Source organism: Schistocerca piceifrons, chromosome 5 (assembly GCF_021461385.2).
Source record: "Schistocerca piceifrons isolate TAMUIC-IGC-003096 chromosome 5, iqSchPice1.1, whole genome shotgun sequence".
NCBI classification, from domain to species: Eukaryota; Metazoa; Arthropoda; class Insecta; order Orthoptera; family Acrididae; genus Schistocerca; species Schistocerca piceifrons.
The window spans coordinates 518,873,517-518,887,397 of NC_060142.1; the positions used below are offsets into that span (position 1 = coordinate 518,873,517).

Below are 13,881 nucleotides of genomic sequence, written 5' to 3' on the forward strand. Positions count from 1 at the left end.
CTCTCTCTCTCTCTCTCTCTCTCTCTCTCTCTCTCCATCCATCCATCCATCTATCTATCTAACTCCTTACTCTAATATAACTCAAGTTCTCCATTTCAGACACGTAGAAAATAATGATATTCCTAAGGGAATGTGCAGCAGTGGTGTAAGAAGGAGCACCTTGCGCATTCGGTGTGTGTGGTTTGACACCTCATTCAACATGTTGAAGAGGTTGTTCCAGCAGCCATTAAGGAAACACGATGCAGCCAACTGCATATTGAACACTGAAATGAATGACGCCAGTAATCTGGGCTCGAAGATCATACTTGCACCATTTCATCAAGTGGTAGAGAAGGCTGAGAAAACTGGCCTCACTTCCAATAAGCTCACAGTCTACAGCATTGTCCCCGAACTTGTAGAAACTCCCTGTTTCTAAGGCCAATGAATTACTTGAACCAGAGACTTCAAAGATTCTGTGACAACCTAGCCTGTAATTTCCTAGACTTGAGTCATAGATTTGAGAACTGTAGGATCTACATCTACATTTATACTCCGCAAGCCACCCAACGGTGTGTGGCGGAGGGCACTTTACGTGCCACTGTCATTACCTCCCTTTCCTGTTTCAGTCACGTATGGTTCGCGGGAAGAACGACTGTCTGAAAGCCTCCGTGCGCGCTCTAATCTCTCTAATTTTAGATTCGTGATCTCCTCGGGAGGTATAAGTAGAGGGAAGCAATATATTCGATACCTCATCCAGAAACGCACTCTCTCGAAACCTGGCGAGCAAGCTACACCGCGATGCAGAGCGCCTCTCTTGCAGAGTCTGCACTTCAGTTTGTTAAACATCTCCATAACGCTATCACGGTTACCAAATAACCCTGTGACAAAACGCGCTGCTCTTCTTTGGATCTTCTCTATCTCCTCCGTCAACCCGATCTGGTACGGATCCCACACTGATGAGCAATACTCAAGTATAGGTCGAACGAGTGTTTTGTAAGCCACCTCCTTTGTTGATGGACTAAATTTTCTAAGGACTCTCCCAATGAATCTCAACCTGGTACCCGCCTTACCAACAATTAATTTTATGTGATCATTCCACTTCAAATCGGTCCGCATGCATACTCCCAGATGTTTTACAGAAGTAACTGCTACCAGTATTTGTTCCGCTATCATATAATCATACAATAAAGGATCCTTCTTTCTATGTATTCGCAATACATTACATTTGTCTATGTTAAGGGTCAGTTGCCACTCCCTGCACCAAGTGCCTATCTGCTGCAGATCTTCCTGCATTTCGCTACAATTTTCTAATGCTGCAACTTCTCTGTATACTACAGCATCATCCGCGAAAAGCCACATGGGACTTCCGACACTATCTACTAGGTCATTTATATATATTGTGAAAAGCAATGGTCCCATAACATTCCCCTGTGGCATGCCAGAGGTTACTTTAACGTCTGTAGACGTCTCTCCATTGATAACAACATGCTGTGTTCTGGATCTCCCAAGATGGGTCAGGTTGCTCTACACATAAACACTGTCATCCCGGTAGTGGACTATATGTGGGGTGCACAAAAGGATGTTCTAGTTTAGGTGATTCTTTGTCTTGTAGTGATAGCTATACAAGGTCCAAACAGTTCAAGAGTGAAAGAAATGCCCCTCATAGATGAGTCTTAAAATTCTAGTGATTAACTGAAGCAGTAGCCCAAAGTTTAAGGCACTTTTAAAAATATTGTGGGTAACATAATACTAGGTACAGAAAGCTGTTCAGAAGCCATAATATACAGAGTTGATATGTTTGGAGTGAATCTAAGTGTGTACCAAAGCGTACCTGATGGGAAAAGGAGTTGGTGTATTCATTGCAATAGACAGGAAACTCATATCCACCAAACACATTTGTAATTGGCCCTTCTATCAACCACCAGACTCTTACCCAGATGCTAACAAAATAATCATAGAGATGTCAACTCAGTGACACATACATTCCCCAATCATACTCTCAACATTGGAGGTTGAGAAAGACTTTGATCATCTCACAAAAAACTGGAATAATTACAGTTTTTACAGTACATTGACTGTAAGTTGGCCGATTGCCATATGGGGGTGTAGGGAGTGCAGGAAGTGAACTTTCCCACCCCCTTCCCTCCCTTGGATTGAGATGGGATAAGGAGGCATGTGGGGAGAGGAGAAAGGGAGGGGGGGGGGGGGAAGAGAAACCACACCTGTTTCTTGCAGTCAAGCCTCTTAATCTGTGCCTCATGGTTCCACAAAAGCAGCAGCTGCATGTAACATTAAGGTGACATAAATTATTTTCATAATCAAAACTGTAACCATCACATGTTTTGATATAATGTGTATCTTAACTGCAACAATAATGCACACTTCAAAGAAAGGGAACTGTATGAAATAGAGTGCAGCACGTATTAGTAACACAACAGACAGTGGCTACGTCACACAGTATTTCAGGAAACTAATGACACTTTACTGATTTTAAACAGTTAATTAATATGCTACCAGTTTCAGTCAATGACCATCATCTGGCACCTGAATTAACATTAGAAAAAAGAAAAATTTCAACATAACCTTAATGTTAATCACCCTTGAGAGCCAGCTATAAAAGAGTGCCCACTTCATCACTCAATACCACCCCAGACTTGAACAACTGAACCACATCCTACATCATGGCTTTGATTATATATTGTTATGCTCTAAAATGAGAGACATCCCACCTAAGAACCTTTCCACCACTCCTAAAGTATAGTTTGCTTACACACCCAACTTCTACAACATCCTAGCCCATCCCTATGCCTCTCCCAGTCCCAAATCCTTGCCACAGGAATCATATCCGTAACCAAGACACAGGTGCAAGACCTGCCCAATCCACCCACCCAGCATTTCCTATCCCAGTCCTGTCACAGGCTTATCTTACCCTCTTCAAAGGCCGAGCCACTTGTGAAAGCAGCTATGTTGTACATCAGCTCTGTTGCAACCATTGCACAAATTTTTATTTTTTTATGACTATCAACCATTTGTCCATGAGAGTAAACAACCATCACCAAACTGTGATCAAGAGCAAAGTAGTCCACCCAGTGGCACAACATGCAGCTGAACATAACATGCTCAATTTCAATGGATGCTTCACAGCCCGGGCTATCTAGATCTTATCCTCCACCACCAGCTATTCTGAAATGTGCAGATGGAAGTTATCCTTGCAACATGTTTTCTATTCTCAAAATTATCCTGGCCACAATGTATGGTAACCTATTATCCCCACACCCTACACCCAACAGTTTTCATCCTCTTGTCCCATCATCTCCTCCCTTCTCACATTCTTGCATCCTCCGTGTGCCGCCCACTCCCAGTTTACCCGCCCGATCTTTCCTCTTCCCTGTTCCTCTCCTTTTCTGCTTCTCTCCTTCTCCACTCCTCGTTTTTTCTACACACCCCATATCTTGATGCTGCACCTGGCAGTTTCTGACCCCACCAGACAGTGCCTTTCTCGCCTCCCCAAATGTACTCTGCTATCCCTCCCCCTTACCCACCCACTCTCCAAATTCTGGTTGAAGCTGCAAGTGGTAGAAGTCATGTGTGTGAGAGATATACTTGTTTGTGTTCATCTTTATCTTTTTTCTTTGCTGTAGGATGCATTGGCTGAAAGCTATAATGCGTAACAGTCTCTTTGATGTTTTCCTAATATTATTTATAGACAAACAAGATTGATCAGTACACAATATCCAAACGTGTAAGATCAATATGAAATGTCAGACAGACAGCAAATGTGTTTTATATATGTATAAAACAAAGATTCCATGTCTTACCAAACGGGAAAGTGGTGGTAGATAGACACAATAAAAAAAACACACAAATACACACACAAAATTTCAAGCTTTCGCAACCAACGGTTGCTTCGTCAGGAAAGAGGGAAGGAGAGGGAAAGACAAAAGGAAGTGGGTTTTAAAGGAGAGGGTAAGGAGTCATTCCAATCCCGGGAGCGGAAAGACTTGCCTTAGGGGGAAAAAAGGACGGGTATACACTCGCACACACACACATATCCATCCACACATATACAGACACAAGCAGACATATTTAAAGACAAAGAGAAACTCTTTGTCTTTGTCTTTAAATATGTCTGCTTGTGTCTGTATATGTGTGGATGGATATATGTGTGTGTGTGTGTGTGTGTGTGTGTGTGTGTGTGAGTGTATACCCGTCCTTTTTTCCCCCTAAGTTTAAGGTGTGTGTGTGTGTATATATATATATATATATATATATATATATATATATATATATATATATATATATATATATATATAGAGGGAAACATTCCACGTGGGAAAAAAATATATCTAAAAAGAAAGATGATGAAACTTACCAAACAAAAGCGCTGGCAGGTCGATAGACACACAAACAAACACAAACATACACACAAAATTCTAGCTTTCGCAACCAATGGTTGCCTCGTCAGGAAAGAGGGAAGGAGAAGGAAAGACAAAAGGATATGGGTTTTAAGGGAGAGGGTAAGGAGTCATTCCAATCCCGGGAGCGGAAAGACTTACCTTAGGGGGAAAAAAGGACAGGTATACACTCGCACACACACACATATCCATCCACACATACACAGACACAAGCAGACATTTGTAAAGGCAATATATATATATATATATATATATATATATATATATATATATATATATATAATGGAAGGAAACATTCCACGTGGGAAAAATTATATATAAAAACAAAGATGAGGTGACTTACCGAACAAAAGCGCTGGCAGGTCGATAGACACACAAACAAACACAAACACACACACAAAATTCAAGCTTTCGCCTTCATGGTGTTAGAAGGTGGAAAGTGTAACCTGAGGTGAAATGAAAATGAAAATAAAAATATATGGGGAGAGATAAAGGTGAACCGGAAAGAAACTGGAGATCTGGAATGAAAAAAGGCGAAAAGGTGTTGGTTACAGCTGGGCTATGTTGGACTTGGGTTGGTAGACAACGATGTGCATAAAGGTTAGGTGGTTGTGTTGCCGCCAAAACACGTTAAAGGACGGAGAAATTCGGGAATTTCTCCGTCCTTTAACGTGTTTTGGCGGCAACACAACCACCTAACCTTTATGCACATCGTTGTCTACCAACCCAAGTCCAACATAGCCCAGCTGTAACCAACACCTTTTCGCCTTTTTTCATTCCAGATCTCCAGTTTCTTTCCGGTTCACCTTTATCTCTCCCCATATATTTTTATTTTCATTTTCATTTCACCTCAGGTTACACTTTCCACCTTCTAACACCATGAAAGCGAAAGCTTGAATTTTGTGTGTGTGTTTGTGTTTGTTTGTGTGTCTATCGACCTGCCAGCGCTTTTGTTCGGTAAGTCACCTCATCTTTGTTTTTATATATATATATATATATATATAAAGATGAGGTGACTTACCGAACAAAAACGCTGGCAGGTCGATAGACACACAAACAAACACAAACATACACACAAAATTCAAGCTTTCGCAACAAATTGTTGCCTCATCAGGAAAGAGGGTAGGAGAGGGGAAGACGAAAGGAAGTGGGTTTTAAAGGAGAGGGTAAGGAGTCATTCCAATCCCGGGAGCGGAAAGACTTACCTTAGGGGGAAAAAAGGACAGGTATACACTCGCACACACGCACATATCCATCCACACATACAGACACAAGCAGACAAATATGTCTGCTTGTGTCTGTATGTGTGGATGGATATGTGCGTGTGTGCGAGTGTATACCTGTCCTTTTTTCCCCCTAAGGTAAGTCTTTCCGCTCCCGGGATTGGAATGATTCCTTACCCTCTCCTTTAAAACCCACTTCCTTTCGTCTTCCCCTCTCCTTCCCTCTTTCCTGATGAGGCAACAATTTGTTGCGAAAGCTTGAATTTTGTGTGTATGTTTGTGTTTGTTTGTGTGTCTATCGACCTGCCAGCGTTTTTGTTCGGTAAGTCACCTCATCTTTGTATTTATATATAATTTTTCCCACGTGGAATGTTTCCTTCCATTATATATATATAGAGAGAGAGAGAGAGAGAGACTCAGGATCATCTGGTTTTGGCAGTTAAAGATTGTATTGAATAGGGTGAAGCATGTTACCAAAAACATCTTTTTAGACCATTGCAACTCATTAACACTTTTAAATGTCTAATAGACTGTGTTGTGCAATAAAGATGGGAAACGATATCCCAGCATAGACAAAAATACTTCAACTCCCATAAATTAACAATATGAACCACATATAATTGTATCAAAATAAAATGTAACAACAATTTTATCTGGAAATACAAAGAGGGTATTATATATAGAGGATAACAGACAAGTTTGAATAATCGCAAAGCAGTCCTATAGAAAGTATTATACAAAATCTCAAATGTTCTCAGGATGGGGGAGGGGGATGGCAGAATGGGTAATATAACTTATGAATGAGAACCACATAATTCCTATTTGACTATAATGTTATGAAAAGGGCAGATTGCTACTTACCATATAGTGGAGATGTTGAGTCACAGAAAGGCACAACAAAAAGACTTCCAAACAAATGAGCTTGCAACCACCCTGTGTATGTGTGTGTGTGTGTGTGTGTGTGTGTGTGTGTGTGTGTGTGTGTGTGTGTGGGTGGGTGGGTGTGGGTGGGTGTTTTTTGTCCACTTAAGGCCTTTTTGAAGCTCACTTGTTTGGCAGTCTCTTGTTGTGTCTATCTGCAGTTCAGTATCTGCACTATATAGTGAGAAGCAATCTATCATTTTCATAATATTGTCATTATTCCATCCTGGTTTTTCCATTGTTTGTATCTGTTTGACTATAAGTTTGGTGTCATATCTACGTCATTTTAGCCACTCGTATGGAGATGAATTAATGCTTTTATTGACAGGCCCTCTGCATACTAAGGTACCCTTAATGAGGCTACTGAGTTTAACACTGTGTACCTTGGACCGTTTAACTGTGGTTAGTTTTTCTTATATCCATGAGATGACATAACTTCCCATTAATATACTGGAAACCTTAATCTAAATCATTTGTTCCTGTGTCCCTGTGGGACATGTGATACACTGACTTACGCATTGTACCCAGAATTTGCCACGTCTGTTTTAATTAATGCTTGAAAGATTTTTGTCACAGGTTACATTTTTTTATGTTATTGTCTCATTATGCCAGGGTTGCCACAAGTTCTGGAAATCAGGGAATTTTAAACGTGTCAGGGAAATCAAAGAAATTTGAAAAAAACATGAAAAATCTCATTTATGTCTCAGTAGATGAAATGGTTTGTTTACTAAGATGTCATGCATCATCACTGGCTGGGCGCCACTTCCCTACTCCCTCATTCTTACTGCTTCTCCCCTTTCTACCATTCCCCTCAGCTTGCAGTCAGTGCCACCAATTCTTGCCACTAGCCTAGCAGCTGCCAATGAGAGGCAGTGATGCATGAGTAGTGGTTTGTTTGGATCTGATTCTCAAGAGACTGTTGGTGCAGCAGTTGGAGATGGCAGTCATGTGTGCATGAGTTTTGTCTGAGTGATTGTGTGAATGGGTGTTTTCTGACAAAGGCTGTAGCTGAAAATTTAGTTGTGAGAATGTAGTTGTCTTTTCTACATGCCTGCCTGTGGCTCTGCGATCATCTTTAAAGTGAGCTGCAACCTGTCCTCAATAGTACTGATTCTCAGAGTATTTGCGCAAGTTGTCTGTTGCATGGATTTATCATTTCGATCTCATTTCATCAACGTGGTGTCTGTGACACATGAATTGCTGGCCACACGAGTGGACTTCCACACCAGGCCAGTATCGAAGGCAATTTCTGTGGGTATCTCTAATGGATTGAGCTGACCGATCTGAAGCCCATCATTTCCCACTAATGTGCAGGGCTTGCCCGTTGGATCTAGTCTCACTGATCTACCCGCAGGCCAGGTCTATTTTATGTGGCATAATACAGCAGACTTTTGTGGTTTATCTATAGACCTAAGACTGCAGTGCTCCTTGGCAGGCCAGAGGCTAGCAAGTACATTGTACAGTGTGATGCTTTACAGACATTTTAGTCATTCTTGTACATTTTGGCAACCCAAAAGTAGTTTATACATTAGAAAGTATGGGTGATAAGAAGAAGAAATTTGTGGCAGTCCCTGGCAGTTTGTACACTGTGTACCCATGTATTTCTCAGAAGAAAAATCACATCATACCTGTAAAATAATAGACATAAAACAGTGGGTAATAACCAACAATAATGAACATGGTAGAGCCAACATTTTATTGGCGGTCACCTATAGTGCTGGTTTTCACAACACTTCCCTGCCTTATTCACTTATTTCCAGATGCCTACATTTTTCTGAGGTTATTTCAGGAATCACTGAAGGTATTTTAAATCTGTCTTGTGACTCGAAGAAAATGCATATTTCTGTCCCAAAATGTGTTTTGTTTTATTGAAATAAAATAACAACAGTGGTTTTAATGAAACACATATATTATTTGGCTTCCTTTCTACATCTAAAAAGTTCATTACAAAATATGTTGATGTTAGTACGTAAGAGTTTTGCTTACACAGGGGAGAAATACAGAAGTCCTTACATTTTTTGTCATTGTATGTATTCACTTACCCTTGAGATCTCAAAATTTGACTGGGAAAAATGCTACAACTTCTCTGGAAATGTTACACTTTGTGTTTTATGTCTTTATGACGTTTTGTTCATTGAGATTTTGTTTTCATATCTGTTTTCTAACATGGCTTCAGGTGCCATATGATGGTCATTGACAGAAACTGGTAGCAAATTAACAATTTTTTCCAAATCAGCCAAGTGTCATGAGCTTCCTGAAAGTTACATCCGCTGCTGGCAATAACCAGAGAGAATACTTTTCATACAGTATTTGTTAGCTAGGTAACATTGGCTGCAATAAAAAAATTACTGCCAGTCAGAGCCTTCTGACATTTACCAAAGGTGGGCTTGCTAAGACAACCTGTGGAACAATACTCTGAAAACTATTTAGGACACAAAGTTTGAAAGTATATTCACAACAAAAATTTATTGGATCTAATGGCAACAAATAGACTTCATCCAGCCTCTTTGAGGATGTGCACATTGAACTGGTACCATGACTGTGAGGCAGTTGTAGGAAGAATGATAACTGAAGTACAAAGGCCAACTAAAACAAGTACAAAGATTTATGTGTTCACTGAACTAGATAAAATAGTAATAGTGTTTTATTTCAAGAACATCAAAACATTTAGCTCTGAGGAGGAGCACGTGACTTGAGTTTAGAAAAATACTTGACCATGCACTGGATAGAGAAGATAACAAAGAAAATGAAATTGAGGATAGTGAGGCAAAACAGGAATGCTGAACTCTGTTTTCAAATTTTCTTTAGAAAGTAAATTACAGGAATAGCCCCGGTTTCATTTTTGTAAGATGTCAGAGATGAAATATATACATACTATTTATTTATTTACATTTTCTTTGCATGGAGCCATTGTAATGATGGCTTTTGCAAACGTCAGACTTAATACTATGGTTATATTTACACTTATAAAATACACTATATTCTCTAGCTGTTGCTTCTTATGTCTATTTTTTACATTTATCACATTACAACTGATGTGCTAATGCCTCATGTTACAATCACTATCTTAAAATTCGTTGAAAGAATATAAACGTTTTTCTGTTAGAAAAGATTTTAATTTTGTTTTAAAAACATTTCCCATGTACATTCTTAGAGAGTTTGGTAGATTGTTATACCAAATCAAACCACTGATATATGGACTTCTATCAGTCATTTTTAACATTGTTCTGTTACGGAAATAGTCACACTTTGTTCTAGTGTTGTGATCATGTACATCACTGCCCTTGATAGTTTCTGTTGGTTGACTTATAAAAAATACAACTATTTTGAAGATGTACAGAGAATATGTTGACAGATATTTGTGCTGCACAAACACTTCATGACATGAATCTCTGTGTCCCATCCCATGTATATGTCTTATTGCTCTTTTCTGTAGTAGTAGTAGTAGTAGTAGTAGTAGTAGTAGTAGTAGTATTCTTTTTAAATGTACATCAGCCGCACAGCCCCACAGTTCAATTCTGTAATTGAGAAGGGGTAAAGGGTTCCATAAATGTCAGGGTTGTTGTGGAACAGCTGAAATCACTAAAAAATTTAAGCCCCAGGACTTGATGGAAATCCTGTAAGCTTCCCTATTGAACTTGTGAGGGAATCATCCCCTTTTTAACTGTAATATACCAGACACATGAGCTAGAGCCGTACGGCCATTAGTTGGAAGAAAGGTAGCAGAAATAATCAATGAAACTGTCCCCCAGTACCATCGACATCCGTCTGTCGTAGAATCTTGGAACATATTCTGAGCTCAAACATCATGAGATATCTCATCAGACTGGTCTCTGTGCCAACCAGGACAGATTCTGAAACCATCAGGCATTAGAAACAATTTGCACTTTTCTCACGTGACATCCTGAAAGCCATCGGTGAAGGCAGTTAGGTAAATTTGGTATGACTTCTGAATATCAGCTGAATTAGAATCACAGCAACATTTATTAGTGAAAGTACATTTACATAGGCTATCAAGTGAAATTTTGTCTGCATTGAGAATTTCTTGGTAGGGAGGATGCATCAACAGCAAATGTAGGAGTAATTCAATTGCAGCCTAGGGAAGTGCATTGGGACCCTTGCTGTTTGAGTTGTATATCAACGTCCTGACAGACAAAATTAATAGTAACCTCGAGCTTTTTGTACATCACGCAGATATCTACAGTGAAACATTGTCTGAAAAAAGCTGCACAAACATTCAGTCAAATGGTGCAAATATTGACATCTTGCTTTAAATGTTCAGAAATGTAAAACTGTGCACCTCACAAAATGAAAAAACATGGTATCCTATGGCAACAACGTGGATGAGTTTCAGTTGGAGTCAGTCAGCTCATACAAATACATGGGCATAACAATTGTTAGGGATATGAAGTGGAACAATGAAGTAGGTTTACTCATAGGTAAAGCAGGTGGTAGACTGTGGTTCAATTGTAGAGTACTACAGAAATGCAAACAGTCCACAAAGGAGACTGTATACAAAACACTTATGAGACCCATACTAGAATACTGTTGAAGTATGTGGCACTCATAACCAAATAGGACTGACAGTGGATGTTTGAACAGATACAAAGAAGGGAAATACAAATGATCACAGGTTCATTCAACACATGGGAGAGTGTCATGAAGATACAGAAAGAACTAAACTAGCAGATGCTTGAAGACATATGCAAACTATCCCATGAAAGTTTCCAGAACCAACTTCAAGTGACAAGTCTAGGTATATATTATGACCCCGTACGTATCACTCCCATAACGATTATGAAGACAATTACAGCACATGCAGTTGCATTCAGGCAGTCGTTCTTTCTGTGCTCCATAAGTGAATGGAACGGGAATAAGTCCAAATAAATGGCATAGTGAGAAGTACTGTCTGCCATGCTCTTCGCAGGGGTTTGCAGAGTATGGTTGCATGTATAAAAGTACTGAACTGATAAACTAATAAAAAATGAGTAAGAAGCAAACTGTAGTTAATATTTATATAATTGTGCGCTGATGTGGAGGCAATAACTGGAACACTAACTTGGATGATTAACAGATTGTTTCATTACCTCTCAGAAATGATAACAAACACAACTGAGTGTGTTGACCAAAAAATTATAATTTCATATGTGGTGTATCACTATCTTAGTTTATAGAAAGTGCTCCAGAAAGTAACATTGTCTCTAGTGTAGTATATCCATACAAGTCAATTAAGGTAGTAGACTTGAATGAGGACTTTGTTTTTGGCATACCCCATAAGTGCAACTCAGCTTTACTGAAAATTTGTGTATTTCACAATGTCAGTTTTAAGCCCATTTAATTGAAACAGGGCAGGACATATAATCTTCAGTACACATGAGGGTCACATTCAAACAAATTGCAGCTTTATTTCATGTAGGGGGTGCTTAAAACCAAGCATACCATGCCATTTTCTGGAAAATTGTACTTGTAATATTTTTCAGATAAATTTTTTAGCCATTCTGATAAGGGCATCATAAATGGAGAAAACTAATTTTTTGTCTGCAGATTTTTTGATATGCTCAAAAAGCTTTGTGGATATGACAATCTGACCAATGGTGTAAGGAAAGAAGAAAAAATTACTTTTTATGTTTAAGTGAGGAAGCAAACTTTTTTATGTACTTTCAACTTTAAGTAAACTTGATAGGAAATTTGACTCTTACAAAATGCTGATTAACTTGTAGATCAGAGTAATAGTTACCCATCATTTGCAACTGAAATTTATTTTTGTTTTTAACTGGAGATGTTTTCCCAACTGTTTTAATGATCTTCAGTGGTTTACAAAGGAAATAATTGTTTCAGTTGTTTCATTGCGTGTGTACCCACATGTGCTCTCTCTCTCTCTCTCTCTCTCTCTCTCTCTCTCTCTCTCTCTCTCTCACACACACACACACACACACACACACACACATTGTTTAAAAACAGAAGTTTTTGACAAAGAAGCAGTTATTGATTTTATTTCAATATAGACCAAGATACCTAAAACATTTATGAGAGACATGTTCAGTTAAAAACAAAAACGTATGTATCTGTTGCAAAGGACAAGCAATAGTTATTCTTACCTACTAGATAAATAGCATAGAAGTAGTAACTGGAGAAGAATCGCTGCAAATATTAACAATATACTTAAAAAAAATTATTAGAAGAAATGTGTATTCTTGTTTTGGTGTTCAAAACACTTCATGCCTTCCTCTAAGTACAGTCAAACACATCTTTCTATGGGGGTTTACCACCATTTCTTGGGTTCCTACCAAAATGGATTGTTATACAATCACTTACAGAAAAAAAAACATAACAACCATTATAACAGTGCATTTGGGAGTGACCAGAAGCTTCATAAAATTGATATTTCCATTCATTTCGTTGTTGTGCCAAAGATATAATCGAAGCTGATGAAATTTTGAAACTGTGATGGCCAAGTCACTGGCCGCCTTCTACCAATATATTGATCAGGACCTATTTGATATAAAGTACATCTAGTCAAAAAAGAAAAACGTGCCAGGCATACAACTTACTGCACCCATATCAACAACTGCATTCTTACTGCCCATTACGTTTTGGAGCAGTTCATAATAATGTCCAGTATTTGTGCTCAAGTTGTGTTGGTTGTCATGGTACAACCAGTGAGGATTTTCTTCTTGCCAGTAGTGCGCATTGTACATATTTGCCTCACCATTGGATTTGAAAGTAGCTTCATCAATCCATTGTATATAAACTGGGAAGTCCAGATTTGGAGTTAAGAGCCAGTTGCATCAGGTGATTCTTATCTGGATATAATTTTTATTAATTCCTAATGGGCATAACAAAGATATGGATGTAACCACTGTAGTGTAGGATCTTTCAGATAGTACTTAATCTCTCCTCGGAATCCTGTGCTATTCTTCCATGTAAAGATGTGCTTTGAAATTGAATGATCCATTACTGAATGAATGAAATAAGCTCATTAAAGACCACTACAGAATCCCTTGATAACATACCACCAAAATGCCTCTTAGTAGATGTGGGTTAATGCCAGTAGCGGTGAAGAAATTCCAGTTATCTCATCTACCTAGTGTGAGCTGTCCCAAATGTTTGGTGAATTGGCATGCTGTCAGTAAGGTTTTGATGATATCGTAAAATCAACACACAACACAAAAATACAGTTTGGAGAGGAAGTTTCAGTTTTGAAAAAACTATGCAAAAGGACTATAGCCATTTAAAATTCTGAATTTGGATTCTTTTTTGCCAATTTCTAGTAGCTTCCAGGGCATGTATGTTCACCATTCAGTTCATTTTTATTGGTTTACCTAAGAGACATTTTACCTGAA

The 13,881-nt window shown here is 38.8% G+C and overlaps 1 protein-coding gene across 1 annotated transcript in view; it reads left to right on the top strand.

Moving 5' to 3' along the window:
• The window catches only part of LOC124798251 (alpha-catulin), a 170,039-nt gene that overhangs the window by 67,147 nt on the left and 89,011 nt on the right, over positions 1-13,881 (top strand). The window lies entirely within an intron of this gene.